This window comes from Cervus canadensis, chromosome 12, assembly GCF_019320065.1.
Source record: "Cervus canadensis isolate Bull #8, Minnesota chromosome 12, ASM1932006v1, whole genome shotgun sequence".
Taxonomy (NCBI): Eukaryota; Metazoa; Chordata; class Mammalia; order Artiodactyla; family Cervidae; genus Cervus; species Cervus canadensis.
Genome location: NC_057397.1, coordinates 3967420 through 3982638, shown reverse-complemented (window position 1 = coordinate 3982638; position 15219 = coordinate 3967420). Strand labels below are relative to the sequence as shown.

The following is a 15219-nucleotide window of genomic DNA, read 5'->3' as shown; positions in this document are numbered from 1 at the left end:
CTGCTTCATGTCCTGGTTATCATGAATAGCACTGCAGTGATCACTGAGGTGCATGTATAAAACCCATTCTGAGTTTTAAATTCTGGCAATTAACTTGGATTATTTTAGGGACCATATAGGCCAAGCAGACATTTCTGAGGGCTAGATTTGTCCCTTCAGCCAATGGTTTGTGACCTTTGGATCTAACCCATCTCCCGCCCTCCCCAGCCAAGGACACTGAGCTTCATGAGGTGAGCGGGTTGGCACGTCACCACCAGGGCCAGGGTCCACGTGTCCTGGACCCAGTTGTGGACTTTTCCACCGTCCCTTGCTGCTTCCATCATTCTCTGGAGCGGACTGGAAAAGGAAGATACAAATTCAACACAGCAGCCGCAAAACTCAGATCATTCATCCTCTACTCTGGCCGGGTGATTTGGCCAGAGGACAAGACAGAAAAGAGATGATTTGCTTTCTGACTGTGAGGTAAGCAACGGGAGGAAAGAAACCCTGGACTCATGTCAAGGTTCATAGTGACTTCATTCTCTTTCAGACAATGATGTATCTGCGCATTCATAAAGTCTCAGTCATTATTCTAATAATGCCCACCCTTGCTACTCTGTTTTCAGGTGTTACCTCTTACCTGTTGAGCAGAAAATATCCCCAAAGGGTTGCCCTTCTTTCTCCCCCAGGAAGATACACTGTTGCCAAGAGAACCATCTTTGAAAATCAGAACCACAGAGAATAAAAGGCATCAGGTTACATAGAAACAATCATGCCCCAGACCCTAATTGGATTATTAGCAGTCCAAAATTCAGCTTTAAGCAATTATCTACTCCACACCCATAAAAAAATAAAGCACAGGTCATTTCTTAACTGTCCTTCCTAGCCAATGAGAGGAATAGATTCTTCTTGCCTTGTGTGAGAGACTTTCTATTAATGAGGCAGAAAACAAATTCTTGGAGGAAAAAAAATTGCACACATCCACACAACCCGCTGGTGACTTTTCTTCCATTATTAAAAGTTTTTCTAAAAAACTGAAGAAAGCCAGTAATTTAAATCTCTATACATAGCCCAGTTATTTCTGTATCAAGGCTTGCAAAGGATCTGATAACCCTTTTCGAATTTCACAAATGATTTCTTGTCTCCTGTGAATCACCAGACCTTCAGTTCAAGACTGCATGGATGTATAGATTTCAGACCGGCTGTGTGCCAGCCCCTGTGTGGGCTCCAGACTTGAGCAGGGCTAACTGATAAGACATCAAGGAGCCACCTGAGGGCATCCCAGATGGTGCTAGTGGTAAAGAATCTGCCTGCCAGTGCAGGAGATGCAAGAGACACGGATTCAATCCCTGAGTCAGGAGGATCCCCTGGAGTAGGAAATGGCAACCCACTCCAGTATTCTTGCCTGGGAAATTCCATGAACAGTGGAGCCTGGCGGGCTACAGTCAGTGGGGCAGCAAAGAGTCGGACACCCCTGAGCATGCACACACATACACATACTAGTACCTGTGTCTTCTTAACTCAGAGCCTAGGGGTAGAGAAGCTGACACCAAGCCAGCTCTTCATGGGACAATGCAACACGTGTGAGTCTGAACATCTACACCAAGCTCTGTGGAAGCAGAGGACTGAACAACTAGCAGCACCTGGGAAACCAAGGAAGGCTGCACAGAAGAGGTGGCATTAATGGGCATTGAAGGATGAGTAGGAGTTTCCCAAAGAGGCAAGGTAGTAGGTTGTCATTATGAGCAAAGAAGACAAGTAATGTATGGTTACAGTTATAAAAATCCTCGGGGGGTTGGGTGGGAGGGGTGGGCCTGTGTAATTGATGAGGGGTCCTCTGATGCACAGGGTGAACTGCAGCACCTATGAATTTCTGCAAAGTGTTTTCAATTCATTTTTCACCTGAACCTTAAAAATAGCCCAAAGTCCATGAAGTCAGGTCTTGGAAAAAGCCAAGCACTTGGGTGAGTACTCTGCATTTATCATTTAATTTAATCTTCCTATCAGAACTTTACAGAGAGTATCCTTCCTATCCCCATCTTGCCAACCGGAGTCCAATCAGTAGGCCATTAGTTACCTGACCCAGGTCATAAAGCAGGAGAGACAGGATTCAGTCCAAGCCATGCACCTGCCACCCATGTGATGCAGGTGGTTAATAACTAACCACAAAAGTCCAGAGAATACAAGGCAACTTTTGAACTAGGAGATAGATCTGGATCTCTAGTGTTCTGGCTCTCCCAACTCCATTGTGGCCTGAGATGACCGGTTTCCAGCAAACTCGTGTAGAGAAGGAGTTTAGCAAATAGGTGTCAGATAGCACCAGTGGCTGTGATATTTCACATCACTGGCTTCCCCTCTCCTGCACACAGGCTGGGAATTGCATATCCACCTGCACAGCATCACTGGCAGAAATTCTCCTCGTCAGCATCGGAGAGATGCCTTCACACATGCACTGATACAGTCTCCCCGAGATGTTTTAATTTAATTATTTATTCCCCACCTTGGCTTCATCCTCCCCCACCACACACACACACCACCACCACACATCTCTAAATCTCTAAAAAGTGAAACGTGAGCCAACTCAGAAGCAGAGAATGGATTTGAATCCCAACTTTGCATTTTATTACCATCCTGAGAGTAGAGATCCCCTGGCTGTAAATGGGATTTATCCATTCAACGCGTATTTATTGGGATCAGTAATGCGCCAGACACATGGAATTCATGGTCAGCAAAATGAACCTCTTTCTGCCTCATAGAATCTACAATCTAGCAAGAAGGAAAAGCAATGAAATCAACCATTTCGATCAATTTGATAAGCGTTCAGTCAGAGGAAGCAGGATTCTGAGAGCCAGGGGGGTGGTAGTTCCAATTCTCATCCAAGTGGTTGGAAGCAGACCTACGTCCGGTGCCTGGGAGCGTTTTGGAAGGAGCCTGATCAGAACCAGGAGGCCATGGAAAGAGAAGCAGCTTTAGATTCAGAGAAGATCAGGTGCCACTGTTCACAGGACACGCTTTTCCTACCTGTGAAATGGGTCTAGGGCATCCCTGGTGGTCCAGTGGTTACGAATCCACCTCCAGTGCAGGGGACAGGAGTTCAACCCTTGGGGAACTAAGATCCCACCTGCTGCAGAGCAGCTAAGCCTGCCCTCTGCATCTGCCGAGCTCGTGTGCTCCAGAGCCCACAACTAAAGGTCCTAAGAGTCGCAACTAAGACCTGATGTAGCCAAGTAAATAAATAAATAAATATTTTTAAATAGGTCTATTAGCAAGATCTACCTCTCACATTTGTTCCCTTTTTTTTTTTTTTGAGAACTAAATGAGATAACATCTGTTGTAAATGTGACATAGTAGGTCTTCTACCTGTTGTTGTTCCGGTCCTCTGAGCCCATGCAGGCAGATGCAGCACCCGCCTCGCACTGCGAGGCCTGAGCTGGGGGAGCTATCAGGTCACACAGCATCACTGAGTCACTCTCAGTCAGCCCCTTGTTTGCGTAGGAAACCCAAAAATGTACACGAAGTAGGATGAGGACCAAAGAGGCCTGAATGAAAATATAGAAGAAATCTGGTTCCAGCCACAACCAGGGGACCGACTTTCCAGGCAGTCCTGGGCCTCTCCGGCTAACAGGACAGTAGTATCCGCACCAAATGTCCCATGGTAATTAATGGTATAAAGATCAAAATCTGGTGAAACAAGTAAGTGGCAAGCAGTGGAAAGCCATCCAGGTAGATAGAACTGATGAATGCGCTTATAACTGTCATGATTCAGTTCAGAATCTAGACCATGTTCTTAAATGGGGTTTATTATAAATCATGATCTCAATGTGCCCACTTGCCTTACCATGAACAAAATAGAAAGATCATAGTCATCATAATCAGAAAGACTGACATTAGAATCCCATCTCAGTCACTTGCAGCTGTGTGACTTTGGGGATATGAATTAACCTCTCTGAGCCTTCATGACTTCATCTCCAAAATGGGGGTGAGCAATACCTTCCCCATAGCATAGTGTTCTGGGGAGGAAAAGAGCCCATGGCAAGTGCCCAAAACATTGCAGGAACTCCACTGACGTGCGAATCCAGGTGAGCGATGTTAGCTTCCCTGCCTGACTCCCCAGCTTCTTCGTGATCCCATATCACTAAGTGATCCCACACAGTCAAGCCTTTCCTGATCCCCAAATCATGCTCATCTCCAGGGAACTTGCTCCCTGAGATTCTGCCAGCATCCTGAGAGCTCTAGGCCATCAATAGTTGGCCCTCAGTCTCCCTCTTCCCCTCAGCATCCTCCTTTCCCCTCTTAGGAGAAGGTTCCCTTCTCAGCCCCTCAACCCACACCATCAGGTCCTACCTGTCCAAACATGTTCCCCATCCCCCTCCTCCCATTCCAGCAAGGCAGCAACACTCTCTGAGAAGTCCCTCTCTCTGCCAAACCAGCCTCAGAGGGTCCTTCCTTCCAGCTTCTTCTAAACGCCTCCATCACAGCTCAGTCTTACCTGTTGCTAATGACAGAACCCGCTTCTAACCCCTCAACCTAATTGCTAGGGGTTCATACCTCCAGACTGCTCCTTTATGTCTCACCCCTTGATCTGGCCATGATGCTCAAATTCCTCATGGCTCCAGGAACGCACAGGCCTGCCCTGACCACTGCCCACACACAGCCATCGGGGCTGTGGTCCTGCTCCCCTGCGAGGAGAGTTCTGACAACTCCCGCGTTTCATTTGGGACCCTGCTCCTTCACCAAGTGTCTTCCACTTGCAACCTAAGCTTGATGATTATGTGCTTCTAATTACTTCATATTGAGCATGCAAAGGATTTATCTGAATTTCTCTTTGAGAGGTCACCAGGAATGTTCATCTGAACCCTGAAACCATCCTGTCTGTGGAAGATTCCATGGGGCTGGGAGGCCGAGAGAGAAGCAGGTCCTCCTATCCAGAGCTGCTGGCAGCTCTGAAATCAAGAGCTGATTGAGAGGCCAGTAGAGAGTGGCCCAGAGCTCTGGGGGCCAGAGGAGAGTCAGCCTGACTGAGCACGGTAGGCAGGGCCAGGAGTAGGTATCAGAAGCCGTATCGCTGGTCTACATCTCAGCGGTTGGGGCTGGGAACTCAGGAGCCAATTGCAGGGAGCCAGAGGCCAGACATCTAAGTGGCCAAGTGGGTCTGAACCAGCCTGCTGCCCATGTGCCTGCCTTGGTATAATGCCACAGAAAGAAGCTTCATTTACGAGGTCAGACCCAGTGGTCGAGTCCCAAGACTTTCTCCTCAAACACCATGCTGCTTGATGTCACACACACCACACTTTCTACTTGAAGCTCTACCCTCTTCGCACCCTCCCGGCTCTTAGCTTCTTCTCTGGTTCAGTTTCCACATCCTCTCTCTCCTCTTCTCTCAGGGCTTCCCTGGTGACTCAGCTGGTAAAGAATCTTCCTGCCATGCAGGAGATGCAGGACACCCAGGTTTGATCCCTGGGTCGGGAAGATCCCCTGGAGAAGGAAATGGCAATCCCCTCCAGTATTCTTGCCTGGAAAACCCCCTGGCAGAGGACAGAGGAGACTGGCAGGCTACAATCCATGGGGTCACAAGAGTCGGAAATGACTCAGTGACTAAACCACCACCTCTTCTTTCTCTATAGCTCCCTATTGTTTGTAAAATCACCAGGCTAGTAAGCAGAAGAACTGGAACATAGTCTCCCAATGCCCGATGGCTTTACTTGTTCTGAATCTGTCATAGCAGAGACAACAGGCAGCTGAGAAATGAAGACCGTTTGCTGTTTCAAAATCCATCAGGCACTTACTGTGGGGCTGGATCTATGCTGGGTTGGGGTCAGGGGTGTAATTCTAAGGCCCTCAAGGAGCTTCGGAAGAGAAGGTGGCTGGATGGTGGGCATTTCACACCAGAGACAAGGCTCCCCACCCTCTCTGATCTGGAGTCATTTTTAGATCAGCTAAAAGGCGTCACTCCAAGGTCCTGACAAGTATGTGTTTACCCAGTAATTGTCCTCGCGTGCATTTGCACCAGAAGCTGGACTTTTCCACAGCTGCTGCAAGCCATATCTGCAAAAACCGTCAGCCTCACCATCAATCCCCAAGCTTGTATGGTCTCTGAATTATTTAATGCTACATTCCAAGAGGCTGTGAATAATGGAATGGGGTGTAAATAATCTTATCTCCATCTCTACATGCAGAGGTTGTGAAGGGGCACCTAAAGAGGCACTATTCTGCCAAAATCTTACAACACCTGTGCGTGATTAAAAACCAAACCAAATGCCCCCTAAGATAACGGCTGTTCCCTAGCGGGGGAAAGAAACGAGCAAGTGTCTCATCATATTTCATAGAGAGGGAGAAGCAATTATATATCAGGCTTCAGGTTCAAGTGCACTAGGATAATTACAGCACTGCTTTGGAGTTGTGTGGAGGCTGACAGATCACCCAGTTCCTCCCACCTTACAGGGACAGGCAGGGTGCCTTTCCTAATTGACAGACAAGGACACTGATCCCCAGAGAAGTTACCTGGCTCACAAATAGAGTTACAAGGGGGAAGAAGCGAGCCCGGGGTTTGGGTCTTCTGCCTTCCTTCGCAGCAGTCTCTCTTTTCTGCCTTCCCACTTGGTTATCAGGGAATCAACCAAATGTGCCTTGTCACATGTGATCATGTCACCCACCCACATGTCAGGCTCGTCTTCATGTCAAGTGGGTTTTTGTGAATTCATAGGAAGAGATCCCTATGATTTTCATGCACCGCACTGAGTGTCAGACACTTGCCCTATCTACTCAGGTTAACAAACCACTGAAGTCAAGGAAGGAGAAAGATGAAGCCGTGAGGGGAGGAAGGGCTTTGTCCTCCACTCCCAGCAGTAGCGTGTGAGAGCAGCAAGCTTTGGATCAAGAATCAAGAAATCTAGAAACCAGTTCTGATTCTGCCTCTACCAGCTGTATCATCTTGGAGAAGGCTTATCACTGTGAACATCCAATTTCTTTCTCAATAAAATGAGATAAACAGCAGTTGAGACCCCACAAGGATGCAAAGTGACCAAAACGGGAACTGTGTACAGTGGTGGAAGTGTTATCCCTGTCTATGACTGCATGTGTCTCAGATTCTAAGGATGTTGCAGGAAGGTAAATACTCATCAGTATTTGGGGTAATTTGGGGGAATTTTCAATCTTTCTAGAGGGAAGGGACCAAAACAAAGGCAGAAATACGAGTCCCTCAAGCCTAGTTCTCAGGAATAGTCCTTGTTAACCAAATGATTGTAACCACCCTGCTTCCTCGCCCACTTTCAAAATCTCCATCATAAAATCCTACCTCCCTAGACAAGGATAGAGGAGAATATGGTCAGAAATGATAGAAGCAGTAAACACTCCACTGCAACCTTCACCCTCATTTCAGAAGTGTTTATCCTCAAAGGTCTTTCTTCTCTTAGGAGCCCGAAATTTCTTGTGAAAACTATGGCCTAACCATGTGACCCTAGAAGACCATCTGAGGCACAAAGGTGTATCAGTGCGCACCTCGGGTCCTCCCTCGTATCCATCTTAACTGGACACCTGACCTCCAAAATCACGTGGACACCAACTGGGAGGTGAGTGAACCGCATCTCTAAGGAAAGCAGCTTATTATAAACAGGCTCTATTTCAAAAAATAAGAAAATCCAGGATGACAGAGAACTGAAACATCACCTAATTGGGAGAACAATTGGGGAGAACTATTAACCAGAATAGATTCACTTCCAGACACCCCGCTGCTTATGTGTCAAGACCAGAATAACTTCCCCAAGTCTGATCGATGACTCCACTTCTTTCCCAACACCGTGAAAGAGCGTCGAGGTCGGATGACAAAAGATTATACAAAAGACGAGCCTTGTTCTACCTGTTCTCATCCTTCCTCCTCTTCTCTTCCCAGCTTTATTGTGCACTGAATTCTGATTATCTCTCTGATACTTCTGTGAGCATCTTGAAGGGAGAAAACTGTACCTCATTTTTCTTTATTTACTCAATAATTTGCTGAATGTCTCCACACAGGTGGTCCACAGACATCTTTAAATCAAAATGTCTAACAGTGAGTTCCTTACCTGCCCCTCAGATTTCTCCTTCCTCCTAATACTCTGCCTCAATGGATAGCGCTGCAAACACCTTCATTACCAGGCAAGAAGGTGAGGAGCCCCCCGTGGCCCCAAAACTCCATTGTGTGTTACGTCCATCAGCCCTAAATCTGATTAGGTTTTGCCTTGGTCTTCAGTTAACTCTCTGATATTTGTCAGATTCCTTATATGTGCCATATATGTTTCAACATAGCTCCAAGAAAATCAGGGTAGATAAAATGAACATAAAACCTGTCCTCATGGGTTCAAATCCAGCCCTCTCCCTTGGGCAAATTATTTTTTATTTATCCTTATCCTCTGTTTGATTCAGGGTCCTCATCTGAAAAATGGAGATAAAAATAGTTTCTAGTTCTGGATGGAAGGATGGACGGATGAATGAATGAATGAAAAACTGGTATATACATTTGGTGGGATATGGTTCATCCTTAAAAAGAAAGAAAATCTTGTCTTATGCTACGAAATGGATGAATTTTGAATTATGCCAAGTAAAATAAGACATATAAAAAAGACAAATACTGTTGATTCCACTTTGATGAGGTTTCTAAAGGAGTCAAACCCATAGAATCAGACATTAGAATGGTGCTTGCCAGGGATTGGGGGAAGAGGGCTCTGAGAAGTCACAATTTAACAGGTAGAGTTGCAATTTTGCAAGATGAAAAAGTTCTAGAGCATCATTATGCAACCATGTGAATATACATAAGACTGCTGGTTAAGATGATAAGTTGTGTATTATGTCTTTTTCACCCCGATTAAAACAATTTTTAAATCAACCTACATCCTTCACTACAAGTTCCCATTCATCTACTGTCTCTCATCTCATCCCCCATGAGCCATGACCTCCTTAAAGGCAGGAATTGAATCTTGTTCACCTCCATGACCCTAATATCTGGCACAAGGCCCAGTGCATGCTTGGTGATATTATACACACACATACACACACACACACGGGCTTCCTGGTGGCTCAGACCGTAAAGAATCTGCCTGCAATGCAGGAGATCTGGGATCAATCCCTGGGTCAGAAAGATCTCCTGGAGAAGGGAATGGCTACCCACTCCAGTGTTCTTGCCTGGAGAATTCCACGGACAGAGGAGCCTGGCGGGCTACAATTCATGGGGTCACAGAGAGTCAGACACGACTGAGTGACTAACATTTTCATTTTTCCATTTAATCATATATATGTTAAATATATTTATATACATACATATATATATGTAGAGAGAAAGAGAAGCAAGTCTCCCAGTCTAGAAAAATGATACCAATATGAGGAGTGCAGGAAAGACTCCACCAACATATCACCCCAGGGAAGTATATCCACTTATAATTTTATTCCATTTAATAAGAGGATATGTGGGGGCTTGTTTAAACCCTTTTCTTTAAAAACAGAACACAACTTGGAGTGTTGGGAGTTCCCGCAGGAAGAGACAGCTCCCCTGCTCCGGGCTCCCCCGGGGAGCTGCCACAGAAAGTTTGCTGCTGTCTGAGTTCCTTCTTTTCTGAGCTGTCAGCTCAACTGCTTCTGAGGAGCCCTCGGAGAGGTGGGAGGAAGAGGAGGTGGCTTTGCCGGTGTTTAAATCAGGAAAAGGAAGTCTTAATTAGCCAGAGACGGAGCCAGTCCCACCACCTCAGGGAAGGCGTAGGAGCGGGACGGGTGGAGGTGAGGGAGGAGGAGGAAGGTCCATGCAAACACGGCATCGAGACACCGGCCCAAGGATGCTGGTGGGGGAAGAGAGAGGCCCAGCATCCCCCCCTGCCACCCCAGGTCAGGGCCTCTCCTTGGCTGAAGCCGTAGGTGGAGCCAACCCCACCTACCCCCACTCCCAGCTGGGAGGTTGGGCTTCACTTCACTGCCATCCTGGCTTTGTATTGAGACTCCACCGCTTGCCAGCTGCATGACCCAAAGCTAGTCAGTGAACCTCGCAGAAACCCAGTTTCCCATCTAAAAATGGAAATAGCAACCCCAGTCTCAAAAAGTTGTTGAGATAATTAAACGAAGTTAAATGTGCACAAAGTCCCGAAGAGATAAAATGATTTTAAGACGTGAGTTCCACCTCTCCCCATCCGCTTTCCAAACATGGCAGCCACATGAACCCAGAGGAAAATGCATTAAAGGAAAACAAGATAACTCGGATGATGCAACTTGGAGGTGAGTAAAACCCCAGTGTGTAAAGTGTAATCACCATTCTGACGATCAAAGAAAACAAAATGAAACACAACAAATATCGTACAGAGGTGAATCACAGTGGCCAAAAGCCCTGTGTGTTCCTGCTTGCCTGAGGACAGGGCATGGAACGTGGGGAGGCTGAAACACAAAGTATTTCATCTGACCCTCAGCCTGTATCAGTTTTTCTATATTGCCTCCATCAGACAAGTGAGGACACCGAGGCCCTAATACCACAATGGATTCCCCAGAGAGCCCCAACTAGGGGTAGGGAAGATTGGCAACCCACTCCACCTTCCTAGAATCACAAGCTCTTTCTTCCATTCCTCCACGGGTTCTCTCCGTGAACATTCCAGATCATCCAACCCCTCACCCCATGTGTTCCCCTCATCACACAGACGTCTCACACCCTCTCCTGGTCTCTCTCATCATTCCTAAATGATAAGAAGAATTCCAGTTACACAGAGCGCAGACTTGAGTCAAACAAGAGGAACAGAAAAGACATCCATTGACTCCTATGCTTGGGATGTGCCCGGGGGTGCTCCAGCCTTAGGGATAACTGGGTCCAAGTGCCCTGTGCATAGCACCAGTCAGGTTGAAAATATAAGGTATCACCAACTCCTACCAGGTCCTTCTTTTCCAACCTCACTGTCTTCACCCCCAAAGCCTGTACTCCTCAAACCTTCCCTCCTAGGCAAAAACGGTCCACAGAGCACCCCCTCCAATCACAGGTGGAGCACCACACCTCTGAGCATTGCCTCAAAGAAGGTCCTGTCTGTCCCTAAGCCACCCTGCACTCAAGGTACCATCTCAATCTTTGCTCACAGCAACACCCCAGCATGCCCACATATGATGCCCAGTGTCTGGGATAAAGAGAGTGAAGAGAAGCCAAGCAGCTAGCCCAAAGTCACCCGGCCTGGATGGCAGCATTGAGCTTCAGGCCGGGCCGAGCCCCCTGGGCGGCTTCTCGTGCAGGGGCCAACACCTGACTCTACCTTGTCATGTGTGAGTCCTCTGCTTTCCGAGTGAGTGGGGTGTGTGTGTGTGTGTGTGTGTGCACTCAGGCATGTCCAACTCTTTGTGGCCCCATGGATTGTAGCCCACCAGATGCCTCTGTCATGGAATTTTACAGGCAAGAATATTGGAGTAAGTTGCCATTTCCTACTCCAGTTTCATTGGCTGAAGCCCAGTAAAAGAATAAGTGTCTTTAAAAAATAATTTTACATATAACACTTGCCAAACTGCTTAAAGAAATTAAATTCACAAATCAATTTTTGTTTTAGCATGAAGGTAATCTTGTCAATACTCAGATCTTCTAGGTTCGTCCCTCTCTTTCAATAAATTGAAAGGAGAGGCTGAGAGCAGTGAATTCGCCCTGGGCTGGGCTTGCCTGCCCCTCTACAAGGCCCCCCCCGCCCCACGGACCATCAGCCCAGACCTCAGCGCACTCCGCTCAGCACGATTCCTCAGGCTCCCAGCACTCGTCTGCATTCCTGACGGGGCTGTCAGCTTTCCATCTCCCCCTCTGCTCTTTTCCAGTCTCAGCAACTCCACCTTCTCCATCCATTTTCCCCTTCCCCTGCCTCTCTGCATCTCTTCCCTGTCTATACACATAAACTCACTTTATGCTTTATATCAAAGCCAGTTTCTTTCAAAGTGGGGAGAAAAACTATCCTGAAAAAACTAGATATATTTTCGCCAATATTGCCAGGTGGTGGTAGCCTTCCCCAAAGCCCTTAATATCCCTGTTCCTTCTCTGTGTCTCCAGGGAACCGTCCCTGAAGGGCAAAGGCATCTGTTCACATAGGCACCGAGGCCCCCGTTCTTCCTCTGGGGCTTTCCTGATCTGCTCCGCCTGCCCCTGGGGGTCCTGGACCTCCAAGAGACCTTGGGCAGGAGCCCCGAGAGTGCCCAGCAGATGCTCAGCACGGCCCCTCCTGTCCTTCCCCAGGCCTTCCTGCCTGAGCCAAGCTCCCTCGGCCAGAGCTCTGCCTGTTGGTGATGCCTCAGCCCAGGACACCCAGCGGAGGTAGGGAGGCAAGGTGGGCAGCGGGCATCCCACACTGGCTGCAGGGCTCTCCCTGCAAAGATCAGCTGGTGGTGAGGGTCCTCATCTATTACGATGGGTGATACCCACATCTGGCTGACCCTGGGTAAACCCCTGGGAACTCCCATCTCAGAACTCAGCAGCCTTCTGAGGATGAAGTGAACTTAACAGACAAGACGCGACAGGCTCTGAGTGGCAGGCCATCTGTCACATGGCCCCACTGAGGCTCTCTCTGTTTTCCCCTAAATGATGACTCTCCTACTCTGATTTCACCTAAGAGCATGTCAGATAGAGCCAAGAACAGGAGACCCTTGGGGTCTTCTCTGGCTAATCAGCCTGCTGACGGCTGTCCAGCAGAGCACAGACATGAGTCCCACAATGTCATGGAAAGAGCCTCAAGTGAGACTGAACTTCAATTCTGGCCCCATCACTTCTAGACATGTGACCTTAGGCCAATTACTTGGTTTCTACATCCAGGCAGAGAACAAGTAGCCACTCAGAATGAGAACTGGGGGGAGACTTTAGCAGAGAACTATTCAGAAGGGAAGGGCTGGATTTGAGAAAAACTAAAGGACCAATAACAGGAAGCAACGCTGAGCAGCCCAAATCTTGAAGGGTAGAAGGGAAGAGCCTCTGCATGGATAGGAGTTGAAGCCTTTGGTAGAGGAATGCAGCCTTCAGTAGAGGGATGCAGCCTTCAGTAGGGGAATGCAGCCTTCAGTAGAGGGATGCAGCTTCAGTAGAGGGATGCAGCCGACCACAGCAGAAACAATAGAAGCTTCCTCTCTTCCCACCTCCCACTACCCTGTACCTCCTCACCAACACACCCAACCAGAAGCTAAAAGGCAAGGGACCCATGGAACCAGTCCAGCCTGTTCAGTCCCAGGAGAAGAGGGAGCACGCCCAGAACACGTTAAGCCACAGTAACCAGATCTACAAAATGGAAGCAGTAATAACCATAGGATTATCAAGACAATGCAACAAAATAATAGCCTCTGGAACACAGGAACTGTTCTACATCTCTTTTCACCACTACCCTGGGCTTGCTTGAGTCTCCCTCAAATCAGGACTAGAGAAGGAAATGGCAACCACTCCAGTATTCTTGCCTGGAGAATCCCATGGACATCAAAGCCTGGCAGGCTACAGTCCATGGGTTGGCAAAGAATCGGACACGACTGAGCAACTCAGCAGCAAATCAGGATACATCCCTTCACCCAGCAACTCCCCCAGAAACAATCACCAGCATCACAGGATGTCCTCTGTTTAGAAAACAGTGACACCCAAAGTTTAAGCATCAGTTTACACAGCTCTCAATCTGATTTAATGCTCACAGCAGCCCAGGCAGGTACACGTGTTTGTCCTTACTTTACAGATGAGGAACTGGGACTCAGATTAATCACTTTGCCCAGGTACATGTGCAGAAATAAGAGAGCCAGGACTCCAACACTCTTCCCCGCTTCTAGGTCTGTGTTTATTTTCATTTATTCAACATTTTGCACCTCACACCTATAAGGGGAGCAAAGCGTGTATCTCCTTCTCAATTTTCTGACCCACCCAGGGGAGACCAGGGTCTGTCTGTGTGGCCAGACTCTGCAGATCTCTTCTGAGTGCACTTTTTGTTTTCAGCTCCAAAACTGAAACTTTTCACAGGAGAGAAGGAAGCTCTGGAGGCTGAGGGAGGGTACAGAGATGCTTCTCCCAATCTGGAGGAGAGAAATCAGAGAACACTTTCTGGAAGATATATTATCTGAGTTGAGGCTGAAAGAATCCATGGGCAGAAAAGGGAAGAAAAATATTTTCCAGATCAGTGGTCAGCAAAAGCTGGTCTTATCGTAAGACTGCAAGTTGTCCAGCGTGACTGGCACTGAGAACTGGGTGACCTGACCACAGAGGGCACCAGGTGGGGGCTGGTCTCCCTCCCCATCCCCTCCTCACATCCATCCTGTCACGTCCCGCCAGCAGGCAGCATGAAGCTATGCCGGCAGCAAAAGTCGGCCCTGTGTCCTGATGCGGGCTGACCCACATGCAAGGACCCCCAGGGCCATCACGTCCCTCCTCCATCAGGCCCTCCAAAGTGACTCCCGGCCCCGGGCGCTGGCACAGCCTGGTTCCAATTACAGGGTAAGAGCGACTTCTCACTGCAGAGCTTTCAGATCGGTGCTATTATCCTTATGTAACATTTATATTTCCTTTTGTCCTCTGCAGCCTCAGGACTTCCGGCTCCTGATTAGTCATGGAGTGTGACTTCTGCTGCAAGGAAAAAGGGTCTGGAAGGCTTTATCCTGCTCCCTGTCAGGTCCTTTTGTTAAGCTGTCCCCTGTTCCCCACCACACACCCCCAAGACGTCTGGGGCCCCACAACAAATTGAGAAGAAGAAGAGAAAGCAGCCAACTACATGTGCTAGTGTATAAGCCTCTGCCCATTTATTACAGGGCAAGAGAAAATCAACACAGGATGTCAGGAAGAAATGGACTTGATGTTTAGAGGAGGGAGGGAAGAGGAAAGGAAGGAAGGAGGGAAGGAAGAGAAGGAGAGGAGGAAGAGAAGGAAGGAAAAACACCAGAGTGGACAAAATATACTCAGAGAAGTCAAGTGCAGTATGAGATGAGGTCAAAGGTAGGATTGGGGGATTGGAGGGAGATTTCCCTGGTGGTCCAGTGGCTAAGACACTTAGCTCCCAATGCATGGCAGCCGGGTTCAATCCCTAGTCAGGGAACTAGATCCCACAGGCCACAACTAAGAGTCTGAATGCCACAACCAAAGATCCAGCATACTTCAACTAGAAAAAGATCCTGCATGCTGCAACTAAGACCTGGTACACCCAAATAAATAAATATTAAAAAATAAAATGAACTCCTTTGCCCACAAAAAAAAGAAAAAAACTAGATGGGACCAGCTCACATAACAACTTGTTAGGCATGGCAAATAGTTTAAATTTAAATGCAAGT

General features: G+C 47.8%; 1 long non-coding RNA gene across 1 annotated transcript; it reads left to right on the top strand.

Moving 5' to 3' along the window:
• Nucleotides 1–331: 331 nt before the first annotated feature.
• LOC122451365 lies at nt 332–14613 on the top strand. The gene is made up of 5 exons (XR_006272386.1): nt 332–462; nt 7392–7547; nt 12176–12266; nt 14231–14392; nt 14477–14613. It is a non-coding gene; the product is annotated as an uncharacterized LOC122451365 (long non-coding RNA).
• The last annotated feature ends 606 nt before the right edge of the window (nt 14614–15219 follow it).